The 27,691-nt window shown below is 34.3% G+C and overlaps 1 protein-coding gene across 3 annotated transcripts in view; it reads left to right on the top strand.

The window, feature by feature from the left end:
• LOC111510538 (glutamine synthetase) overlaps positions 1–27,691 on the top strand; it is a 100,704-nt gene that overhangs the window by 42,756 nt on the left and 30,257 nt on the right. The window contains exon 1 of one of the 3 annotated variants that reach the window (XM_074173225.1): positions 26,411–26,569. The exons of the other annotated variants lie outside the window; for them this stretch is intronic. The gene's annotated coding sequence lies outside the window, so the exon portion shown is untranslated. Of the gene's footprint in view, positions 1–26,410; positions 26,570–27,691 lie in introns of those variants that run through there. 3 annotated transcript variants of the gene reach the window in all.

The following is a 27,691-nucleotide window of genomic DNA, read 5'->3' on the forward strand; positions in this document are numbered from 1 at the left end:
ATTTGACTAATAGCGATCAGATCCAGCTTCGCACAAATACCAGAACATATATACGAGTAATATACCATTTTTTATCATAGTTCTACTTCAGCTGGTATTGAAGAAGGTTTCCGTTTATACCTGAAAAACGTGTTATTGAAAACATAAAGGTTGAAAGTTGTGGTTTTCAGAAAGTTCTAGAACAGCTCAGAACATACGACAGTGTTCGAAAGCATTCCACAATGTTTCCCAACATTCCGAGGCTTTGTTAAATGTGGTAATGTTCAGAAATAATCTGGAACTTTTGGGAACATCCCAGATCATTGTGATACGATCAAGGGTATGTTTTGGCATTCATCTATCCCCAATATATGGGGAAGGTTCCCATTTCACAACATTTTGGAATATCCAAGAACACCATGGAATATTCGGAAATCGTCTGGAACGACCAAGAAAGTTATATGTCGTAGAAGCCCTCTATTCCCTGTCCAGAAAAAAGTTTCGCTTTAAGCTCAGGGGGCGTTCTTTTTGAAGATATATAAGGACGGGAAGTTTAGTCCTGTAGCAATTACTAAAACAGATCAGAACATTTGACAGTACTTAAGAGCATTTCACAACATTCTAGAACATACCGCATTATTCGAGAATGTTCGGGAACATTCTGGAACATCTCAGTTCATTGTGGAACAATCTGGAACAACCTAGACTGTGAAATGTTCAGAAACATTGGGGATCATTCGAATCCTTTTGTGTATAGGTGAAAGCACCTTAGCCTATTATGGTACCAGATAGTGCTTCAGATAGTAATTAGTAACAATCAAAATGGAACTCAACAGTTGCGACTTTACTTTCAAAATGATTCAATACATTAAACAAAAGTAACGCAATTGCAACTTTTCTTCATCAAGCGTTTCGCCTTCTTTGTCAGGCCGAGCGATAGATTTCATTTTGCGATAACTCCTGAGATATTAGTTGGTATTGTTTGGTACATGGGCAATTAACGTATTTATTTGATAAAAATTGATATCGTATCCGTATCCGATTGCAACATTACATGTTACCATTGAAATGAATGAATGAAAAGTTCTTCCCAAAATGATGATCGCAAAAAGTTACTGCATATTCCTTGTTTTGGTTTACAAGTAGAATTCATCAAGAGCACAGGTGCAAAATTGTCAACACATTCAAAATACACACGTTATTACGTTTTTTCGTGACAATTCAATATATTTCAATTCTACTTGCAAGAAACGTTAGGTCAAAGTTGATCCTAGGACAAAAAGTCCATAAGGTGTGCAAAATGAATTTTGTTCTATATTTTTTTCAGTCATCTGACTAGGCTATATTTAATTATTCGAATGATTTTTTTGGAGCACATCGATTTTCTGCCCTTTTTCCACTTTTCTCAAAGCATTGAATTTTGAAAGTATGAGGAAATTTTCACGGAATTCATTATAGAAAATTCGATAAAAAACGTCGATTTTAAAGTGAATGTACACTCCCAATATCAGTTACTGATTAGACGGTTTCTTTATTCAAAGCCTATCAAAAAGTAACTTTCTAGAAACAACTTGTCATTTTAGTATTTATTCATTATGCATTCGTTGACATTCTTCGATTTTCAGTTTGTAAAGTCTAATACCAAAAAATTATATGGAATAAATCAACGACTTCAAAAAATTGTAGGTAGAAACTACATATTACTACATATTGAACAGTTCAACAAAACACAATTTCATTAATAGTGTAATTATGTCACAACTCTTCAAAAATTACTATTTTCATAAAGTGAAAATAAAAATACATAAAATTATTCAAATGATATCATTTTTCATATATTGATAACGAAACCTCCAAAAAAGCTGTTTTTTTTTGTAATTAGTCCATGAAAAATAAGAGTTATACCTTTTGTATGTCTCTTCAACATAACTGGCCACACCTTCTTCAAGATTTCTGAAAACTGTTTGGTTATTATATTTACCGAAGGCCCCCGTTTCTCATAAAAAAAATATCAAAGGACAGTTTCATGTCCTTTGGTATTTTTTTTTTATTTCAGTAAGATTCAGCCTACTATCAGCATTGATGAAAATTGAAGACACTGGATCTCCAGATATGTCAATTATTCAGGAAAAAATACTTTCCGTCCTTCATAAGGAACAAATACTTATTTTCAGAGATACTGATCCTTTTTTCATCAGTTATTCATTTCAAATATAAGATAAAAAAAAATAATGAATCCCTGACTTTGTGAATATCTTTATTCACAAAACTTCAGAAGTGCATAATGAATTGATAAGACCTTTACAGTCAATTTTAGATTCGAATTTGCTTTGAAGAGGAAGCGGATAATATTTGCATCAATCCCTAGTGCCTTATTACCTGATTACTTATCATTAAAATTTATGCATGAACTGGGACCCCACTAAATGGAATGACAGATTATTATTTTGATATTGGATGGTTCCTTTCAGGTCATGAGTATTATAGAGTGTACTCGAAAAATTTGGGTACCTAATTTTCCGTTAGTGAAACCTCCAAGAGATTAAATAGAATTATAATGACTTTCATGACTGTTCCATGACTAATGATTTCACCCAGTCTAGAAACCGTTTATAACGGACTGTCATAAGAACTACCTGGATTTCACTATACAAAGGCTGCTTCAGGACATATACTAAATGGTCAAGTAATGATTTCCAATCTCAATGTCTCAATGTACATGATAATAAACTGATTACCTACTATGAAATTATAAAGACGAAGGCAATATCTTTTGAGGATATCAGTTAGATATTTTCAGATAAGTTATTCACTTCGATTATTGAAAGTTTCCTTGGAAGATTTTTAAATTTTTCTTGCATATTTTGAGGAAACCGTCTATTTAAATGTATGGGGCATCAGACCTCAACTTAGATCACTCTCTAAAAAAATATCGCTTAAGTTTCATGTCATTTGAGCATGAAATTCACTAAAATATTTTCATCTTTCTAATTATAATTAGTGTTCCAAATTTCTTTTGCTTTTGTTATTCAAGTAAATGATATGATTACGGCAAGATCCAATTTGATCCTCAAAAATTCAATCCCTACAGCTAGGAGAATTGTTTTCTGTGACATCATTATTTTCTTTTCCGCCACATTAAACTTTATAGAGAAAACTGTTTTATTAATACTCAGTTTTACTGAGTTATTGCATTGGCCGAAGATATGCACTGAAAGGTAATGTTAACACATCTAAATTGTACGAGTGTACGAAGCAAAATAATGATTTCTTATTATGATTAGAATTACTGTAAAAAAGTGAATCGATGCAATGAAAGAAGTATCGAAAATAATATTAATCTCAAAAAGAGACATATTAAAATACAATATGTTTCTTACAGCTTACCAAAAGCAGTTAACGGTAGTAGACGGCTTTTGGCAAGTACTAAAAGAGTGGACTTCAAATTGAACCACGTCACTTCGTCTAAATTTCTCCAATACCCTTTATCAACCTCAAGTTACTCAAAAGAATGAAGAATCGTCTGCAAACATTATGGTTAACCCATATTGGTGCATATTGAGGGTTAACCCATATGATGTGTAATCAGATGTGTCATTTCTAAATAGTAAAAAGATAACGGTCCTATAACAAATCTCTGCAGTACGCCTATGTGTATAGAGTAGTGATCAGATCTTTCTCTTTTCATTTGAAGATAAAATTCAAATAGTCAGGAATTTTCCCCATCATGATATTTTTATGTGATTATTTCCGTCAATTCATAAAAATGAAGAAACAGTTTTTACTGTTTAACAAGCACTGGGCTTATTCAACAAGAACATACATTTATGATGCACTGTTTGGAACCTTTGGTGTAGTAATGAATATTACTGGTGTTTTTTCCCAACACCAAATCGTTATTTTTAACACTTCGACACGTGTTTCGATCACCAAGTGATCATCTTCAAGAGAAAGATTAAACTCAGTTTAATCTCAGTTTAATCACTCAGTTTAATCTTCCTCTTGAAGATGATCACTTGGTGATCGAAACACGTGTCGAGGTGTTAAAAATAACGATTTGGTGTTGGGAAAAACTCCAGTAATATTCATTTAAGACCATAAATCTTTGCCCATATTTCTCATGAAACGAAGATTTCGAAAGTAACATTCTAACCGATTGAACTTGATACACTCGGGATATGACCCCTAATAAAATTGTCTGCAAGCTGTTGAAGACACATGAGAAATTGAAGAAAATGTCAGCGACCAACCTACCTAAACCGATATTGTGATGTTTTGCTAACCATGAATTCATACACAAACATTTTCTATGCGGAAACTGTGTCGACTAGAATATACAGGGTGTCAATTTGAAAACTTCACACCCTCAATATCTTCCTTCCGGTAAATAATATGGGGAATCGAAAAAACAGGTCAATTTTATAATCAAGGGGGACAAGGAATATTTGTAGCCCTCGTGGTTCAACCCCCAAGGAGGGATAGATGTTACCCTTTGCATCTTAAATGAGAAGGGGTGTCAGTGGCACATCATTTTGTTTGGCGTTAATTCTGCTTCTAATGATATCTTCACGTTTTATTTTTTGATGAGCTTTTTCCGAAAAATAGCGTTCTAAACTCACACATGTGATTGCATTATTGTATTGACTTCTTTTATTAGAAGTAGTTAGAAGAATAGGTGGCACCGTTCCAACCGTTGAATAATGCGTGTAATTTCAAATCTTCAAAAATAAAATTTAATTTGCGAGAAAGATATTTCAAACATAAAATCTACTTTCGCATATTTCATAAACTGTGCGAAATGTCGTCCATTTTGCTCTAAACAGTAATAAAGTCTGTTTTCGAACTCCCCTTTAACATTACGGAAAACTTCACTAGGAATCGACTAGCATGCTGCTGTAATTCGTTTTTCAAGTTCGTCAATATCAGAAGATTGTGTTTCATAAACAACGGATTCAAGATGTGCCCATAGAAAGAAGTCTTGAAGTGTTAAATCCGGTGATCTCGAAGGCCATTCAACTGATCTCCTTCTGCCAATCCCTCTATCCGGAAATCTCTCGTTTAATCACTGTCACTTGGAAAAAAAAAAAAACTAGGTGGAGTACCGTCCTGCTGGAAATGTAAGAGATCCTCCTTCAAAACTTCATTACTTTCTGCATCCATTTGAGTTTCTAGCTCGTGAGTTATAATAGGATCGATAGTCTCTTCAAGCATTTTGAAGTACAGATTGCCAGTCAAGTTTTCTTCCAGAAATAATGGACCAATAATAGCATTTCCAAAAATACCAGCACAAACATTAACTTTTCGTGGGTGTCGTGTATGTTCGTCCCGAAAAATATGTGGGTTTTCATCATTTCAATAGCGACAATTTTGTCTATTAACATTGCCATTTAGAAAAAATGAACACTCATCGATGGAACAGACGTTTAACAGAAGATTGGGGATGGTATTGGCTCGCTGAGACATTATTTCTCTTGAAGATGATCACTTGGTGATCGAAACACGTGTCGATGAGACATGATTTCACAAAACTCTGGAAGAATCTGCATTTTATAAGGATAAAATTCATGCATTTCCAATGTTTTTCTTACAGTCTCGCGTCTGTTCTGATACTGATCGTAAAGAGCTTGTGGGCTCTGCAGGAAATGTTCCCAAAACGTCAATTTGAGCTGCTTCATTTGGTACTCTGGGGTAATTTCTTTTATTTGTCACTGAACCAATTTCGTGAAACTCATTCACTAAATCAAGCACATACCGGGGACTTTCATTACATTACAATTTGGATGTCTTTCGTTGAAAAGACATGCCGCCCTTCGTTCGCCCTTTCCAACTTCTCCATAAATTACAATCCTTTCAATCCTGTCTTGAAAAACGTAAATCATACATACACTTTTATACACATATTAAAGTAGGTAATGACTAAACAGCCCAACAGGTATGCACAATACTACAACAATGTTGAAATTTGCGAAACAATTTTATGCCTGAAAGCAGAAACTTTTTCAGCAGAAGTGACAAAAAAGTACGGCTATCTGCAAATTTTCTGCGATAAGAATTAAAAATTCACAACTTTACTAACATATACGTTTTACTATTAGACTACTTCTTGATGTAACTTAATTGGAGCTAATGACTAATGTTATCCCTATGAAAGGGTTGGAACGGTACCACCTAATATTCTTACCAGTTCTGGTCAAACCATGCATCTCAGTACAGGCGTAATTAATAATTACTTCTGTTAGTTTGGAAGGCTATTTTTCGGAAAAGGCTCATCAAAATATGATGAGTCAGGGTACCATTGGAAGCAAAAGTGAACGTCAATCAAAACGATATGCCACTTGACTCCCCTTCCCATTTGAAATTATAAGGGTACCATCTACCCCTCTTAGGAGATTTAACCACAAGGGCTACAAATATTTCTTGAAAGTGTCTTCCTTGACAATGAAATTGGCCTGTTTTTTGATTCCTCATATTGTTTACTGGAGTGAAGATATTAAGGGTGGGAAGTTTTCAAATTGACATCCTGTAGAATAGCAACCATGCTTGAAAAATATATCAATGACTCCCAATATGCCCAATATGACTGGGCGTTTTATGTAATCATCTATTTAATTGCGATTTGCTTTTTCGTGTAGGTATTATAACCATACTTTGTAAAACTTCAGGTTTGGTGGGAACACACCTGTAAAAATGATACATTCATGAGAAATGACAATGGTTTTGTGATACATTCCTTGCAAGTGTTCGATGACTCTTACACTTATGTTATCATCGCCAACGATATTTTTATTTTGTTTTAATAAATCTCGTTCATTCATATAGCGAAAGTGAAAACTATGATCAATACAATTAATTCATCGGCAGGGTATATTTAGTCGATATGTTGTCACATAATTTATTTGTCAATTCATTATGCGTTTTTTCAAAAAATTTGAACGTTGAGTGCTTCACGAGTTCTTTTAGATTGTTTTTTTCATCATTTATGATCAAATTTACATTTTCATTATTCCTTTTTTTTTCTTACTTCCTTATTCACTAAATTCCAGACGGTATTTTGTTTATTTTCACTCTCTCTCTATCTCTCTTATATTTGTTTATTTCTCTGTGAAATTCACACTAGACGGACTTGTCTTCGATTTTTAATCATTCGTTATATCATTATTAATTCTACTGTGTTTGGAAACTCAACCAACCCTATTTCCATTGAATTAATACATTCGTGGATCAACTAAGCAAGTTGAAGGAACTCTTTCCAACTGTTATTTTCAAGTAATTACTACTAACCTACCTTCATTTCCAGTAATTAACCTGATGTTTTTGTCATTTTATGTATCAAATGAATCATTGTTTTCATGTGATACTTCTATGAATATTTTAAGAGCAAAAGCAAAAGCCGCTTCTCAAAAGCTTGAAACACTATTCTGAACCAGAAAACTGTACACACCTCAGAAACTTTTGATTCTTTATAAAGCTCAGATCAGACATTCTTTGGAGTAGTATTCTCATGATTGGAGCTCCGCCCCTAAGCATACCCTGAAGCTGCTGAATTCCATTCAGAAAAGAGCCATTCGGCTGATTGGAGACGCGAACATCACTTGCAACCTTGACAGTCTGGAACATCGAAGAAGGGTTGGAGATTTGTCTCTTTTCTATAGATACTTTCACGGGAAGTGTTCAAGTGACTTGGCACATTTGATTCAACCAAAAGCGGCACATATCAGAAATTCTCGATGGACTGTGGCCTCTCATCATTTTGAGGTTCAACTCAGTACACCTCGAACTCCACTGTTCAAGAACGCTACTATTTGGAGAACTGTTTAGGTGGAATAAACTTCCTGAGAACGTTTTTCCATATTGATTTTATCTCCAACGATTCAAATCCAATGTGAATCACTACTTTCGCACAGGCACCGCTCTTAGAGCGCCTTAAGGATTTTCCTGTAGTGCTTGTGTTTTGTCCTTGAAAAAAAGTTGTGTTTTTCTGTCTCTCAATTGGTCCGCCCGAACAGGATAAACTCAAAAGATACCCAAGTGATAATCTTTAAGAGGAAGATTAAACTCCTCTTCCTCAAAAATATGATCACTTGATGATTGAAACACGTGTCGAGGAGTTGGAAATAACACTTCAATACGTGTTTCAATCACCAAGTGATCATCTTTAAGAGGAAGATTAAACTCATCATCCTCTAAAAGATGATCACTTGATGATTGAAACACGTGTTGAAAGTAACGGTTTGGTGTTGGGACTAAACTTCAGTAATACTCAGGAATATACGAGGTCCGGCTGTTAAATAACGAGATCGCGCGCCTAGAGGGCGCCCTCGAGGGGTGGAGAAAAAAACAAGTAGTGCGTTGGGTATGTGGAAATCTTCTCTATCCACTTACCAAAACACATTTTCGTCACAATTACAGTATTTGTGCAATAGTGGTTTAAAACGAACTTGTTTTATCTCGTGCCGAAAACCATGTGTGATGAAAAACAAGAGCAAAGTATCAATCTCAAATTTCTCGTTAAATTGAAAAAACTCCGACTGAGTGCTACAAATTGTTGCAAGAGGCCTATGGGGACAATTTTCTATCTCGCACGCGTGTTTTTGAGTGGTGTAAACGCTTCAGTGAGAGCCAAGAGAGCAAGGATCTCCAAATCAAAATTCACGGCAATGTTGATCGTTTTTTTTTCAACATTAACGGTATCGTGATAACTGAATGTGTTCCAGGGTCAGACTGTCAACCAGACTTACTATTTGTCAGTTTTGGCAATACTGCGAGAACGAGTTCGTAAGAAACGGCCCGAGTTGTGGAAGAACAACTCGGTAAAGCAAAAAACGGCAGGGCTCCTATAGGCCCTCACCAAAGAAGACTTCCAGCACTGCTTCCATCAATGAAAAAAACCTATGGAAAGGTGTGTGGCGAAGAGAGGGGAGTATATTGAAGAGGAGCATTCGAATGTAGAATAATTTCTATGTTAAAATCCTTTTTCGTAACCAGTCTCGTTATTTAATATACGGACCTCGTATGTTCTTATACCCGTTTGTTTCCGTAGCTTCATTCTCAATATCTATATATTGCATGAATAATATTTTTTTCTGGTACAGTTTTTGAACTACTCAATTGATTTTTGAATTACATAGCTTATTTTTTCGTGTCATTGTATGACTATTCCTTCTCGGGCGAAAATATCAATAGAAGAGGGTCAGTGTATAAAACAATTGATTGGAAATCTGCAATTATTTTAGAAGTGAAGAAAGTAGAATTACAATTTTCGAATCAGTTAGTGAAAAGTGAGAAACTGAATGGTAGGGATATGACTATAAATAAACTATAATAGGTTAGGTCATTCAGTGTTGAATTTATTTTCGAACTGATTGAAGATAGAGATACTAGGCAAAATGTCATTTCATTGCAATTTCATGTATGCTGTATGCTTTGATAGTCAGTTTTTTGGCAAATGGTAAAAGCTCCTGCTGAAAATCGCAAGTTGGAATGCAAAACCTCATTGATCTTCACCACGCACGCAAGTTTTTGAAGGTTGTCGTTGAAAATGTTACTCAGGATCGGTGACAAGGATGGCCCATTGCTAATCAAAATTCTAGTTGATGAAAATCCTGGTAACAGCTCGTTAACAACAATAACAAATTTTGAACAGAAACAACCTGACTAACATATTAACCATTAATAACAACTAACATTCTCATGAATATGGATATGTGTAGCAAATGGAATGATCTTATGAATACACAAAAATATAGATGATTGAATTTAATCTGTGTCGATTTGTTTTTGCATTGTGAAACTCTCAAGATATCAAAAATAGTCTTTCGGACATTTTATATTTCATCACCATCTGTGAAACGTCAATAATGTACGATAACCCATTCGAACTTTCAATTTTTGGTCTCTCAAGAAATAATAGGAAGAGAGTGAATAAGTTTCACAATGTATTTTATCAGTTCGGACTTCCATTTTCTAATATAATATAAATTGATTTGCAATTCCTGAAAAAAAATTACAAAGATTAACCGAAAATAACAATTTTATTGAACGAAAAACTGTAATTACAAAGAAATAACACACAAGCAACAACAAAAAAAAATAAAAAATTTAAATATTAATAAAAGCTGAAAATTAAAAATTTAAAAAATGACAAAAATGAAAAATTAAAATTAAAATATTCCAAACCAAGTTACGTCACGACGTAATTTCAATTTTTTTTTCTTTTTTGGTTGTTGCTTGCATGTAATTTCTTTGTAATTTCAGTATTTTGTTTAATGAAATTGTTATTTTCGGTTAATCTTTGTAATTTTTTTTCAGGGATTCCAAATCAATTTATATTATATTAGACAATGGAAGTCCGAACTGATTAAATACACCACGAAACATTTTCAACCACCTTCAAACAAAAGTTTCACAATGTTTCGTTTGAATTTTCTTCAGTCAAAAATTATGTATTGTAGAAATGAGAATTATTCATTTCAATTCTTCATTACAAAGGATATATTCAGGATAGTCACGTGCCGATGAACTGTTCAATAGTAATTGATGTTATCATAACGATATCTACTACAAATAAAGGGCAGGTTCATCTGAAAAGCTTATTGTGATCCACGTTATCTCGAACTGAACTAATATCGTCATTTAATGGATACTTGAGACGAGCTGGTTTTCAACATACAATATACACGAGCAATAACATTGTTTTTGTAATTGATTTATTTACGAGTCTATTCCAAAAGTTGAATTCGGTTTCTGTCACGGAAATTCGCAAGTTTTTTTCTATTGAACTTTTCCACCATGGGTGTAACCAGGATATACGTTCGGAGGGGGAAATTTCTCATTTTTGTTTTTGTATCAACTTGAGGTACCTACTTCAAAACAAGTGCCACATTTTTCAATCTAGCCTACATTATTTTTATCGATATTAATCTAGAGAGTATATATCCACAAAACCTGATCACTGGGACACTTTCTCCGCAATAATATTTATGGTTTTATTATGTGTAAGTAGTTGTTGATCAAGGATTTTACTTCATGTAATTCAATATTCATATGAAAGTAGATTTTCGGAAGGTCTGTATCTGAAGAAATCTTTGGTGCATGATATACACATAATTATTTTGTCATTAATTAGATTAATTAATAAGAAGTAGATAGTCAGAATGATTCTTCCACAAAAAATAAATCCACCCTTCCCTAAAACGATAATCAAAACTTGGAGGAATGAACAAAAAATTTCTTGATTTTGGTGTAAAGTGAGGACAAAATCAAACTAATCACGCATCGATTTCAATTCTTAGTTCCATTGAATGAGTGTAGGAAGTAAGTATCCGTTGCAAATATACAGTCCTTTTTTTATTGCCCCCCTCCCCATTTTATTTTTTGAACGAGTCAACTCAAAACAATTAAATTTGGGATAATGAAATTATTGCATGAATAATTTACTTTGAGGTGAAATTGAAACTTTCAAGATGGCGACTGGGCTCCATCTGGAAAAAAAATAAATGGAAAGGGGGGCTCTTGTGACACATCTTTTTGAAGCTTTTGAAAACAAATGCTTCACAACCCTAGAATATAATGTCAATATCTTCAACTTCTACAAAATGACGGAACTTTTAATAATTGCCTGAATACATTGGCACTTACATACATAATATGAGGTAATAAACTTGAGGTCAGTTCAGAAGGTGCTCAAAATGGTTGGCTTGAACTTCTTGACATATGAACAGCCTATCTGATATTTCACGTAGATAATTTTCGAACACAGTAACGTCAATATCTCTACAAATATTTTTTATTGTCTGCTGTATATCCAATATTGAAGCAGGTTCAGTTTCGTACACCTTCTGCTTCAAATAGCCACAAGAAAATGAGTCCAAAGGTTTCAAATCTGGCGAGCGGGCTGGCCATTCTGTAGGACCCCGACGGCCAGTCCAACGACCGGGAAAGTAGTATCCAAATACTTTCTTACTTGTCTGGAGTGATATGCTGGTGCTCCATCTTGTTGGAATACAATATCCATATCGAATTCATTAGGATTCGCTTCGACGATTTCAGTGATGAGATGGTCAACAGTAGTTTCCAGCATATTCAAATAAAGTTCCCCTGTTAAATTTTGATCAATAAATAGAGATCCTACAATATGGTTTCCCAAAATTCCTACCCAAACGTTAATTTTTTCTGGATATTGGGTATGTGTTTCCCGGAAAACATGAGGGTTGGTGTCACTCCAATAACGGCAATTTGGTCTGTGAACATTGTTGTTTAGAAAAAAATGTACATTCGTCATTAAAACAAATATTGTGGAGATAGATAGGATTCCTTGCAATGGTTTCCGTCATGATTTCGCAGAATTCTGTTCCTCGACCAGGATTACCTTCAGTTAATTGGTTTACCATTTTAATTTTGTATGGATGATACCTATTCCTCTTCAAAAGTCTCCACACAGTAGAAGGAGATACCTCACAAACATACCATACCATCTCACCAATTATTTGCACTTGCTGTTCTTCCGGAATGGGCGGATGACCTGGGGGCTTTTTGTTATGTACACTACCGGTAGTTGTGAATTTGGATACAAGTTTTCTCAAATATTTCCTACAGATAGGACGATTCGGAAAACGTTCATTGAAAATTCTTTTGGTCTCGTGAAAGTTACGCGTCGCACCGTAAATAAAAATCGCTTCAATTTTTCCTTCCAATAGACGAGAATTGGCCATTTTAGTGATTGTTGACGTGTTACCTTTCACTAGTAAAACCGAAAACTAAATGAGAATATTCTAACTGAACAATGATGTTCACTGTCGTACTGACATTTTTTGTCGTTTTTATAAACAAAAAATAACTTAACCAACCTTATCGGGTGGTTGGAATTGCCATATGGCAGATAAAAAGGAATATTTATAGTAATATCGATATTAATGTGTTTGTCTTCAGAAAATTATTAAATGTTCCGCCATTTTGTAGTAGTTGAAGATATTGACATTATGTTCTAGAGTTGTGAAACATTTGTCAGAAGTTTCAAAATGATGTGTCACAAGAACCCCCTTTCTATTTGATTTTTTCCCAGATGGCGCCCAGTCGCCATCTTGGAAGTTCCATCTGTAAATTCCACTTCAAAATGAAGTATTTATGCATTAATTCCACTATCCTAAATTTAAATTTTTTGAGTTGACCCGTTCAGAAAATAAAACGGGAGAGATATTAAAGAAATGCACTGTAAGGTCAATTCCTAGGATTTTCCACAAGAAAATCAAGGAGTCTTCGACAACATTGACTTCACCTTATCGAATTATTTGACCTTTGATTTTCAGGCATAGTCTCAATTGACATACTGAGTGATTCCTCATATCAAGTTGGTGTCTACAATAATTTGGTCTTCTTCAAATGCGTCTGAAGGTCTGGTTCTTACTAGCAAATTCAAAGCTTGCCTGGAATGGCGAGAAACCACTAGCCATTTTCGATCATGTCTGGAACCCTAAAAAATAGAACGTGAACATCTAGCTGAGAATGAATCCATAACAAAAACTGTTCACGCACACTATAATTGCAACACATCTGCGGAATTATATAATTAAAAAAAGAATTTAGTATTTTACAAGTTTCTTGCTATAGAAGATAGAATAACACAAAATAATCAAAGCACTAAACACAAAATAGTTGAGTAGGTACGACTTACGAAGCCCCAGTAGTGGCGTCACTTGTCCATATTTCATTCATTTGAGAAAAAACTCTGTCGACAGTTGCGTTACTTCCAGGCAGACACATAACGTTCTCAATAATTGTAGAAAATTTGTTGAATGAACATTGTCGGTACGAAAGAGCTGGTATAATTCGATCCAAAGGTTTTCAGTAGAAACGTTCTCAGCTTTCCAGCCAGAGATGTCGCAAAGTTGGAAATAAGGGAAAACTCGTGAAAGACTTCCGTACCTTGGCTGCTGCTAATAAACCCTTGTGTGATCAGTAAATCCAGCACTTTCTAGAGCTCTTCCCACGTATGCAGTTTTGTTGAATTTGACCATTCAAACACTTCTAGTTCTGTGTTGAATTGACACCACGGCTCCAAATATTCTTCACTTGTTTTATAAAACTCAACCGCCGCAGTTTTTACATTCTAGTGGTCAACATCAGCAACGGACGATGTAAGGAAGGAAAATCGTATTCTCTTTTGGTGCCGACATATTTTACCCTTCGATTTACAACACAGCTACATGAAAAGTGGCTGCTTGTGCGTGCAAAAAATATTTCCACAATTCTGAGCTAGGTGTATCTACCCTTCCCATGTGGGGCGCCCCGTCAGGCATTTCGAGTGGGAAAATAACATTTTAAATTATCAGTTTGCAAAAGCGGGACTATGGCGGAGACACCGGGACAGACTGCCTGAAAGCGGGACTATTCCGCCCAAAGCGGATAGTATAGTCAGGTTATTATCTATACAGTATACTTGTTGTTGTGAAATGTTGAATGGTGAAACGCCCATCGGGAAGAAGGTTGCCGTTCTGATGTGTGGGACTGCAAGTATTGGATACTCAGAATAAGCACTCTCAACCTTTATCCATCCAGTTACTTGAACTTTGATAACAATTATCATACATACCCACTTAGTATAAATGGAACGTACTTACTTCATATACTGAAATACAGTTATTCGTTGTCTCATCATTACTTTTTGTTTCGCCGTACTTCAAAGTGCACCAAAAAATATTTCCAGAATATGCCGTAACATGTATTTTTGTATGATGCAAAAAGCTCATTAATGTTTTCATTTTCATGCTATATATTTTTTTCAGTAAAATATAAAAAATAGATAATCAATATACACTATTAATTCAACGCTATAGTCCATTCGGTATCAACTGAGAGTGAAAAAATTTCAAGAATGCAAACATTTATTGGAGCCTCTGGAGACACCCTACCTTTTGTTTTATGAAAGAGAGGACTTTGGTAGATCAAGATCTTTAGATGATGTGGTGCTGCAGGTTTTCCGTGTTGACGTTTTAAAGACTATCCATTTTCTTTATCTATTCTATTTAAATCAAAACATTACAATTAGAAATTATTATTCATCTTTTGATATAAATCAATTTGATATTATTATTATTGACACTGATAATATCAAATTGATCGTAGGATTGATAATGAAGATGAATAAAGTCCTCGAAACGTCACCAGATTACTTATCTGGAATAGGTTTCCGCGGTTAGAAATTTGAACATCGGAATTTCGGGTTGAACCGCACTCAAAGTTTTGCATTGTTCGACGTTTCGGCGTCTACTTTGAAGCCATTTTTAAGAAGTAGAAAAGTGTGTCTGTACTGAGAGACAAACTTTGGGTTTTGATGTTCTAGTCTTGCCAAACCTTCGAGAAGGTATAACCCTCATTGATCCACGTTTTATCAAAATAAAAAATAGATTCACCCAGTGTTCTGGCTCTCTTCATTTCTTTCAAATAGTTTCTTCTCCATTCTACAATCTCTGATTTTTCTATCAACATGCTCTTTCTATCTTGTTTTCCAAAAGTGAAATTCAGCTCTTCCATAATATAGTTCTTCTTATATCAGGATAAAATCTGTCTTCACGAATAACTGACAAAACTTTATTCAATGTAGGTGTTTCGTGTTTCATGTAAAAAGAGTTGTACTGTCCTAATACAATTCTTGACTTCTTCGATGATAACCAAACACTTTGTGCCAGTTTATATTTTCGGCTCGAGAAAGCTGTTGTTTTCCTTGAGTTCCTTAGGAATTCTAATAATTTTCGATTTACTGACACCGGATATACTAGCGCTACCAACTACCAACAGAAAATATTGTAATATATGCTTTCTATGGAAAAAGCCAAGTCGGTCATATTGATGGATGGAGTTTCCCCCCCATGTCCCCTCCCAGGTTGACTACCCTGAGTTGAAATCTTCTCCACACGGTTAATGTGTGCAAAAACAACCCATCCCGTCCATCCTCCCCCGCTCCTCCGGAACGGGCCTCAACTTACTGATGGGCACTTCAGCAAGATTGACATCAGACCTTCTTTGGTCGAAAGTCAGCCTCTAGGTGCTTTCACTTTCTGATCTGTTGAATTATTTTATCATGACTTTCCAAACTGAATTATCGCTTGGGGTCCCCGAAAACTAACCGGAGACGAGTGTCTTTAGTCGCGAGCAAGTGTTGGTTCTCGGTGAATCTGAAAATGAATTAAATTTGAGGTCTCCAATGTTTGTCCCTCTCTCGGAATCTAGGGTTATCCCTATCCAGTGCGTTATGTAGGTCGTTTAGCACTGGAATATCGTGCGCTCTAATTATGTCAAACGTGTCCTCTGGGTGTTTCCTCATGTATGCGTCTACGTAGTGTATGTTCAGGTCTAGATCCCGGAATATGTACCTATTCGGCACATATCTTGGAGCGTTTACGGCGGCCCTTACGCATGTGTTCATAAACGACTGGCTCTGTTTTCTGTATGTCGCTGCGCACTGGCCCCAGGCAGTGCAGGCATACAGGATTATCAGTAGTAATACAGTCTTTATCATCAGCAGCTTCACTTTCACTCCCATGTTGCTTCTTCGACCTATTATTGGTAATAGGTTTTGTCGGGCAGATCTCGCCATTCCTATTATCTGCCGTACGTGAGACCTGAACGGTAATCTTTTGTCTAGGTTGACCCCCCAAGTATCTAGCTTCGTTGGTCTACGTAATGTCTTGTCACTTGAAGATGACGTTTCCTTCCGGTATTCTGATACGAAACCAATCTGTTCGTGTAGTAGGATTCCTAGTTCGTTGGTTTGGTCCTCTAATCTTTTGAACTGATGATACGTTCTGCCACTTGGGGAAGGGGTTAAGCTGATTGGCCTGTGGTTATCTGGGAAAAGGTGGTTTTTCTTTGGCTTCTGGATATGGATAACCGTCGCCCCCTTAAACGGGTCCGGAAAGTGCTGCAGCCTGAGTATAGCATTTATGATGTTTGTTATAGCTGCTATACTTTTTCGTGGTAGGACTTTCAGAGCCCGGTTTATTATTTGGTCTGTGGGCCTGAGGCTTTCCGATTGGCTACACGTCTTACGATATCTTTCACTTCCTCGGGAGGTGTTGGTGCCAGAGGTTGCGCCTTGTCCCTTCTTTGTCTTCCAAGTCTACGTACCGTCGTTTCCACCTGTGTCTCTATTTCTTCTACTTCGTCCGTGAACGGGACGTCGTTCTCTCCACACTGCCTTTCGAAATTATCCGCATTTTATACGTTCTTCAATCCCCTTCAACTGAATACTTATTTGTTGGAGAATGTCTTGGTTACTACTGGACATAAGCCTAGACATAAGTAGATGAGTAGTATTCTGATCATTCCCATATTGTTTTCAATTTAATAGCCACCGGTAGACAGCTGTTTCAGCCTATTGGGCATCGTCAGTACCGGGCAGGTGGTCTTCGATTGAAGACAAAATGTGAATAACCAAGAAAAGTACTTGATAAAAATAACTGCGTAAACACAATAGGTGGTTCCACTTATGTCCCGCTGTCGTTCGCATGGGACGGTTCGCTGGGACCTCGGTCGCACGTGTTCACTTGCAGCAACAATTCACTTTTTAAAACTCGGCATTTAGGACTGATTTTTTACACACAACCCTATACCACCGTGTTATTAATGAAATGAATTAATTTTACTTCGTTAACCAGACCAGTGCAAGGTACTAGTATCGATTTACCTGATTATACCTGCCTACCCAAGAGTTGGGAAAAAATTAGGCAACCTCACGTTTGCATATTCTATAGGCTTCATACTTTCGATTAGTATGAAATTTGTCCATTAACCAAACCAGTGAAATATTTTTAAAAAATTAAATTTTTAATTAATCATTTTCTGGACTGAAACTTCTCAGTCAACTCATTTACAATAGGAAGAAAAGAGAATTGAAACTTTCTATGTTTTTTACCACTTTTATTTGTAACTAACGTTACTGCAGTTTCGTCCTATAAGGACATTTTCAAACTTATACAATAAACTGCAATTCTCTTTTCTCTATTATGATTTCCTACCACGTAGTAACGGCTACATCCATCAATTCATCACTTGCAATATATTATTTATTGACATATTCAATTTGATATAAAATAAATTTATCGATGTAGCCATTACTACGTGGTAGGGAATCATAATGAAGAAAAGAAAATTGAAACTTTCTCAGCTAGCTGAGCCCGGAAGTTTTCAGCTCTATGGATTCCCATAAAATCCTAGTTGGTGATACAAACTCATTTGTAGTTTATTTTCCTATGAAGATTTTCATTATTTTTTTAATGGTTTCCTGTTCAAATATAGTCCTAATGTTGTTATTCAACGTGTAGTCTTCTGAATAAACTGTCAATTCAAAAATTCCTTTGTTTTATATTTTCAGTAGAGTTGTTCACCTGAAGATCTATTACATCTACAATGATATGGGATGTTGTATCGAATAAAATTAGGCAAAAATATTTTGGTTTGTTTGGATTCATCAGAATTAAAAAAGATAATGGTCAAATTGTTATTTGATAACTGCATTTTAAAAATATTTTTGTAATAGAACACACTTTTTAAATGAGTTCTCACTGAATATAGATATGATTTAATATATCAACTTTTGGACATTATTTATAACTTCTGAACGGTTCGGTATTCATAATTTTCTGATGATATCCGGTGTATCTGAAACTTTCTAATGAAATAATCTTGATAATATTCCTCAATCTCCAATTTCTAACTGAAACTTGATGTGACTCACACTATAGAATGAAAAAATAATTAAATTTTATCCAAAAACTGCGTTTGAATGATATTCATGTTTAACCCATTAATTATCATAACATATTCAATAATATAAAAAAATATTTCTGAATGCAAGTACCTACTCATGAGGTTATTCATTTTCTGTGACTGACAATTGAATCGAACAATACTCATGGTAATTTCCAAAAGTGAAATAGTAATAATATTTTAATTAATAAATCAATTCCACTATGCAATTCATCATTTGAAAAAATGAACTGAATTTATTAACTATTACTTTTTATTATTCACAGGTTTGTTTTCGTAAATGTGTTCGTATCAAATTGTAGTAGTATTGGAAACAATGTTTAATTCAACATTTGAAAGCTCCTCTCATCAGTTACAATGATTTGGTATGTGGCCTCACTTCATAGATTTGTTTGTGTTCCTTTTCTTCGTTTCTACCGAAGTATCTGTAATGTTCAAAAGGGACAATGAAACACTGACTGTCATTGCACCCCTATATTACACACTATATACAATAAGACTGAATCCCGTCATGCAATGAGAATTTTCTGGTAGTAAAGTAAAACATAAAATATACATTCCTCAATAACTATAAAAAATCATAAATCAAACATAGGCGTAGAGAGAGAATTTTCAACAGGTGATGAATAGTTTTAATACAATACAGTATCCATTCTGATTTTTCTGGATTTTTCGGAAATTGCTTTTCTACTATCATAATGACAATTCCAGTCCTGTCTGTACTGTCGTTATAGTCAGTTTTGAAAATCATCTGAACTATGTCTATCGTTGAATAACAAATAATGAAGAATATACGAATAACTGAACTTATTTAGTTTGGATCAGTCAAACATGAGTTCAAAACGATTTGAACAATGTATCGCGGGTAAATACATACGTGTAGTGCAGGAAAGATCCATCCCAAACAGCAAAGTGTCTGGGACTCTATTATTTCAACGCGATTTGACTGCTTGTTTGAAACCTTTCTCTAAGACAATTATTATCAACTTGTATCAGCTCCACCTCGTGAACGAAGGGATGAAACATACCATGTACCAATACTCTTTTCTGCTTTGGAACTGCCGGACTATTCTATTTCTTCCAGGTTTTCTAAAAATATGTAAGCGTATATCATTTCCCTCTCACTTCGTTAAAAACTTAACCATCACCCCTCGTACAGAAGTGGCTCAACGACACTATTTGAATATTCATATAGTTATTGAGTCCTCTAAGATTTTGTTACGATTTAACTTTCTTGGTCACTGGAACTCTCTTCTCGTAGAAGAGCAGTATTAAAGTGTATCATAACCTTAGTAGAGATCAGTGACGCCTCCTTCGCATGATAAGGAGGCCAACATATTTCAGATTGATTTGTATTACTTTATCAAAGAAGTCACTCGTAGAGCTGGTCCTCTTTCTTCTTCGTATTCATGAACCCTCTGGATGGCTGGAATTTTGCTTGTGAAGATTCGAAATCATAACCTGATAAAGCACTCAATTGTAGAAATGAATATTCGAAAATATTTTTCATTATATATTTTTGAGATCACTCTGTTCGATCAATAATGTTCCTATGGTAACACACTCTCAAAGATATTCGAGTATATCGGTAGTGATTGAATATTGAAATTGTTTTGAAATTAAAGCAAACAATTGTTATCGTCATCATATTATTTTGTTATCTTTATTGATACCCACTGATTTTTTAAGGATAAGTAATATTGTACTTTATTACCTAATTAACCGAAAGAAAATATTTTAGAATAAGTTCGTATACTGAATAGACATTGAAATGTTTCCGTGGACTTATGGAATGCATAGAACATTAGAATGAACTGTATATAACTCCCAACATATTTATTCCTGGAGAAACTTACCCAATTTCACAATTCCACTACAAACACAAGCAAATAGTCAATAGCAAAAACAGTGATAGAAAAAGCAAATTCGCTTATTATCCGGATCCCAATGTTGGGTATTACTTTTCGAAAGTGTAATATCAAACTAAGTAATATTAAACCAAGTGCCATCCACCTTTCTCAAAGACATTACCTTACACAGCCTTCGACAGTTCTCTCTCAGATACCTCTATTATCAACGCTGGTGTTCCCCGCGGATCCATATTCTCTCTATCTCGTTTTCTATTATACATCAGCAACTTATTGGAAAAGGCCGTAACACATCATCAAGATGTAGTGTTGCTGCCAAGACAGATTCTCATCTTGTCGTGTCTCGGATGAAACAAGAGGATATTTTTCTGTTGAGAAATCGTATCTCGGCAAGGCAAAGAACTGGGTCATCTTGGTCAGAACGAGATAAGATAAAATAGTCCTAAAAATATACCTCTTTCAATTTAAAAATAGTTCTATCTCGACCAATCAACTATAGACCAGTCGCTTTTCTCTCAGTGATATCAAAAATCATATAACAAGCCGTAAACCTCCATATTCTGAATATTTGGAAGGCTTTGACGTCTTGAGCGATCATTAATATTGCTTTCGAAAACAAGGATCAACAGGCGACCTTATCACCCATATTTGGAATAACGCAATCGAGAAACATGAAGAGTTCAGAGCTGTTGCGCTTGATATTTCTAAGGCCTTTGACCGTGTGTGGCATGAGGGTTTGCTGACCAAACTTTGAAGCTATAGCTTGCCCGATCATTTTTGTGTATGGCTCTACAGCTTCCTGAAAGAATGTTCCCTACAAGTGCCCGTCAATTTATATCTCTCGAATATTTTTACCATCAACGTTGGTGGTCCCCAGAAATGCATATTGCCTTCAACCCTCTATTGTATATCATAGAATTATTGGAAAAAACTAAGGATCCAATTTATTGCCTTGCTAATGACAGCACCCATGTCTTGTCCTTCCATTTGGATTCCAGGACATCGGCTGCGGATGCACATTTTCACCAGCACCAGAAGCTTGCATATCTTAACTAGGATCCAGAGGTGGTTTGGAAGTAACCAGGTTCAACTCAATGCCACGAAAACCCATGCATCGGTTTCCTCCAAAAAGAGAAATGTCTCCGAATCGTAAAGATAGATAGATAAATATACTTTATTGTCCAAGAATAAATTCTCATTGACAAAATGCGATATATATATATATATATATATATATATATATATATATATATATATATATATATATTGGAACGGGTGTGCAGTCGGAGACAAGAAAAATGAGAACTCTTTTTTCTGTTCAAGCTTTCGAGACTTTATTGACTCTTCTTCAGGAACTCTAGATGATAAGATGAAAATTTAACAATTGTCAAAATTTGTTGTACATTACTTACGAAAGTTGAGGTTATGTATATGAAGCAAGCATGAGAAGAATTGTTTTCTAAAAACACTTTGAAAATGTGATGATTTATGAACACTCATGATACTGGATAACTGGTTAAAACTGAGAACATTATAATAAAATGTGGATGGCACTAATAACATTAGATTGTTGTAAAATAAAATTTTTTTTATAAAATTTTTACACATCTTGTGAAAGGGACATGTCCAAGTCAACTGTCAATTGTCTTGTCAAAAAATATTTTTTAAAATATTGGAAAAGGAGAAAAGAAAAGATCCATGTCTGTGGTATGGAATGCAAAAGTGACTAAGTTTATCATCAGACAGGAATAAAGTGCAATTAAAATTTGTGATGAATTTTCAAAAATAAATTGAATAGAATTTTGTTTTGGTTAACATCTTGGAAGAGTGAACAGTTGTCCTGTCATTTACAGCACATATTGAAATTGATAGATGAATGGTTGAATGTGATTTTATTTTTTGATTAAGTTAAAAGAGTTTGAAAGAGGTTTATTGAATGATAGTTCCAATCATTATGATGTGCAGATTGACTTTTATTATATTGGATTGGTAGCAGGATGGTTGGTGCATCTGTTTTGATTGTCTAAGTGAAGTAGGTAAGTATAGATTATACTAAGTCCTTCTGTCTCTTCTAGAATTCATACTGAGAGGATTTTTGAAAATGTTTGTCATTTCTAGGAACATTCTTTTGTGTACGTTGTTGGATTGGTCTAATATTTTGACATTGTCATATGCAATTTTGTGGTCATGGTTGATGGAATGTTGGGCTGAAGCTATTTTTGTTTTTTTTATGTCACTTTTGGGCTGTGATTCTATCTTTGAGGAGTCTGCCAGTTTGGCCTATGTATATTTGGTTACATTCTGACAAAGGAATTCCATAAACTATGCCTGAGTTGTGTAGAGTTGGAGTTTTATCTTTTAATTTGGAAAAACTGTTTTTTACTATCACTGTATTTTTTAATGAAATTGTAATGTTTTGGAAAGGTTTGAAAATTTTTTTTAATTTTATAAGATAATCCTTCGATGTGAGGAATGGAAAAATATTTGGAAGTCACAGCATTGTGTATGGGAAGGGGAGCATCAACCCCACTGGGTTCAGTAAGAGTGGTGGAACGACTGAAGATTAAGCTGTTGATTAATTTGGGTGGATATCCACTGGTGATAAATAAGTTTGTAAGTTTTTTGAGATTATGGTTCCGAAGGGTGGAGTGGCTTGTGAGGATCACTCTGTTTTTCATTCCTAAGACGAGATTGATTTTTTGTTTGTTATCGTGAAATGATTGGTAATGCAGGAATCTACCTGAAGCGCCAGGTTTGGTGTACCAAGTCGAGATTAACGAATTATCATGTCTCCTTATGAGTTTGGTATCGAGAAATGGAACACTGAAGTTCTCATCCTCATTTTCGATGGTAAATTGGAGATGTGGGTCATAGTTGTTGAAAATTCGGAGGACCTCTTCGATTTTATCATTCGGAACACTGAGTATTATGTCATCGACATATTTTTTTAAAAACGGTAAAACTGTTTCTCAACTTAGCCAGTCGTGCTAACACTATATATATATATATATATATATATATATATAATATATATATATATATATATATATATATATATATATATATTATATATATATATATATATATATATAATATATATATATATATATATATATATATATATATTATATATATATATATATATATATATATATATTATATATATATATATATAATATATATATATATATATATATATATATATATATATATATTATATATATATATATATATATATATATATATATTATATATATATATATATATATATATATATTATATATATATATATATATATATATATTATATATATATATATATATATATATATATATTATATATATATATATATGTTAGAGTCAATCTGGGTATTAGCAGATGAATATTATTACTACTGTTCTGTCTTGTGTTGTGGATTCTATGTGTATCTGGAGAATCAGTGTTATATCTCTTATGAGTCAGGCAAACAACTTCGAGAATGAAGATGCTGAATAGAGTGAGGATTCGGTATTTAACGAAAATTTTTCTACAACTATCCCTATGGTTTGCCCCACATGAAAACCGCAAAGATCTCTTTTGCAACACGAATACCTGATTCAATAGTTGTTTACTACAGAATTCTCAAAATGCAATGCCATACCTTAGATGAGACTCTACTAGGGCAAAATAAGTCGATCTAGCAGTGAATATATCCAGTTCATTGGAGATAATTCTGACAGCAAATGATCCTGAAGCCAATTTTGTGCATAAAGATGTAATATGTTCTTCAAATTTTAAGTTATTGTCAATATGCAGACCAAGAAATTTAGTGCAATTTATTTCTTCTATCTTCCTACCATCTAATAGCAAGTTGTCATAGCTTAATTTGAAGTTTACAATTTTGGTCTTGTCTACGTTGAAGGAGAGTAAATTAGAATCACGCCATTGTTGGACTTTCTACAAATATAATGATATCATTTGCTTTGAATTGTTAGTATTTTTTTCATGCCATAACAACATAACATAAATATATAATAATGTCAGGGCAGACAATTCAGCTTTCTGCCTCGATAAGTTTGTTGGAGGTTAAAATGGACACCAATACGTTTCGTCACAATCATATTGCTGGAATTGCAAAGGCTGCTTCTCAAATGTTTGTAAAACTATTCCAAACCAAAAAACTATACACACCCCAGTAACGATGCTTCATAAAGCTCAGATGAGACCTCCTTTGGAGTATTGGAGCTCCGCCTCTAAGCATACCCTGAAGCTGGTGGTTTCCATCCAGAAAACAGCAATTCTCCTGATTGGAGATGCGAACATCATTTGCAACCTTGATAATCTGAAACATCGAAGAAAGGTTAGAGATTTGTCTTTCTTTTATTGATACTTTCACGGGAGGTTCAAGTAACTTGGTACATTTGAATCCACCAAAAGCGGTACATATCAAAAATATGCGACAGACTGTGGCTGCCCATCGTTTTGAGGTTCAACACCTCGGACTTCAGTGTTTGAGAACTTTTGGAGAACTGCGTTCATGTGGAATAAACTTCCTGATACTATGTACAGAATGAAAGAAGTCGAGAGAAAAGACAAACAAAATTTCTGTTTATATTATACTTGTTGTTTTAATTATGCTAGTAGTTTGTTTGTTTCTTCCTTGGTTTGAAGTGTTTCAATAGCACCTTATGTGCATTGAATAATGTAATCAGTCTGAACATTTCAAACCTCTACAATCAGTGAAATACTGATAATCTATTCATACACGTCAATGGAATAGTAAATGCAGCAAATGATCTTTTACTCACTTATAATATGAAATCGTGTCATCCACATGAATAGAGAAGTAAACAGCACCACGCAACTTTGATAGTCTGGAACAATATAGAAGCTTTGACGCAGACTACATTTTCAGAACTTCTTCATTTAAAGAACAGGCGAAACTACTCGATACCGCTTTTCCAAATATATATAATCTACGAATAAAAGAATAGTTTTCTGCTCTATTGGAGCCACCCCAGAATTGGTACATAATTGTAATTCAATCATTTCTTTTCATCATTTCATCATTCTACACCTTTCAACAGTTTTCTTATTGTAGCCATGTCCTGATCAACATCAGTCTGGACTTGAGGGATTAATAAATATTCACTTCACTGTTGAACGTCATTTGGAGAATTGCGTTTGTGTGGAATGAACTTTCTGAGAACGTTTTTCTAAATGAATTCAATCTGTAAGTAAGGGCTGATTCAATTTTCAATTTTCATGAATGAAATTGTTGGATAGAGAATTGAAATAGCTATCAAACGAATAGTTGGTAGCGACCTCTGGGAGAAAAGTGATGCAACACTATTGTAATTTTTATCAGAACTGAAAATAATACCTTTTCACGTAAATTTTGACGGACCTTGTTATCTTCTCCCGTTTAAAAGGGTAACTATTTACGTCCGCACTATATACTGATCGAGTGGAAATCAAAAGATTTTTTTCCAAAAAAGTGTAATTTTTTGAGGTTTTCTTTAAGATTGCCGAAAACTCAGAAAAGTGGGAATGGAGAAAACGGAAAATTTACGTTTCACTTCAACCATACCGTAAAACATAAAAAAGTCAGTACTACATTATTTTATGTTTTATCATTTTTTTATGAATGCATTTTTTATGAATATAATAAAAATCAGTACAACACGAACGATGTGAATACTGTTCAGTTGAAAGCCGATTAAGCCGACGCGACAGCAAGATATTGGAAACCCCTCTCCAAGATGAGTGATTACCTTATCTCCAGTTCGAATTTGTTCCACAATGTAGTTGCGTTAACAATTCGAATTTGTTCATGTAATTAGTGACGTATTCAAGTGTAGTAGCATCCCAGTTAATATATAAATGACGAATAATATTTCATTGTATCAATTGTTTTGTTTCGTCGGTTAGGTTAGGTCGCTCACCAGCCTGTGGATCAGTATTTTTAATGTGTAACTAGGGTGAGTACTTGTGTTTGTAATCCAACTTCATGACATTGAAACTTTTCGATACATTTTGGAGTAGGTTTCAGTGCAAAACAAATTCAAATATTTTGTTGATTGAGTTTTTCAATGTTTTGTTCAGTTGATGAGGGTCGATACAAAATGGTAATTTTAAGCAAGAAAGTTCCAAATTATTCAATACTTATTACTAGAGTTTTTAATTTTTAAGTGAAAAGTGAATTCGTTCGGAAATTAATTTAAACTATTTTGTATCCAAATATATTCATACATACAGTAGATGACGTTAGGTTCATTTCATTATACCAAAACGAAGTTTTTTTGTATTAATACAAAAAAATGGAGAACCTTTGTTTCACGATTTCAATAACTTCAACTTCGTTTACAAAAATACCCCCTTCTTTTCATGTTCTTTTCTAAAATGTTTTATTGTATCTATCATTTCAAGTAGATTTTTCTACTTTATTTGTAACAACCATACTTCATTCTCAATTTTTTTATGAACTCGATGATAAAGAAGAAAACGATATTTTCTGTTGATCATGTACTAGTTATTGGATTCTTCCACATTAGCTGAAACTCATCAAATACACTGCCTTTGGTTGATATAAAAGAGTAAGGTCAGGTGATAGAAGTGGTCACTCTGTAGGTCTGTGTTTCCTATCTATCTTCTTGGCAGAACCTGATATCTCATGAAAAATATTTTCAGAAAGCTGGTTTGTTTCATATAGATACTGAGCCTTTACCCGCGGCTACGCTCGCATTTATGCCATTAAATAAGTGTCAGTGCAATAGAAATAAATCAATATGAGAACTGTATTTTAATGCTTGGCTGGAATTATCAATTTTTTTAAATTATTACATACGATGAAGTTTCGAAAATTCAAAATATGCTTTATTGAATTGTAACATAAATGTTGAAATATATTTCACAGCAAAATAAATGATTTTGGTTGGAACTTCATTACTGGAATGCTGAATGACGTTAAAGTAGCTAGATTTTGAGATTTTCTGACAAACAATTTTTTTATCTAACATAAAAAATATTTTTTTTTATAAAAATTATCCTACGTTACTTCTAATAGGTACCTCCAAGAACATGTGAACAGAATTTCATGATGA

Source organism: Leptinotarsa decemlineata, unplaced genomic scaffold (assembly GCF_025532065.1).
Source record: "Leptinotarsa decemlineata unplaced genomic scaffold, Ldec_3_MD MMD2_tig00000218_RagTag_RagTag, whole genome shotgun sequence".
Classification (NCBI taxonomy): Eukaryota; Metazoa; Arthropoda; class Insecta; order Coleoptera; family Chrysomelidae; genus Leptinotarsa; species Leptinotarsa decemlineata.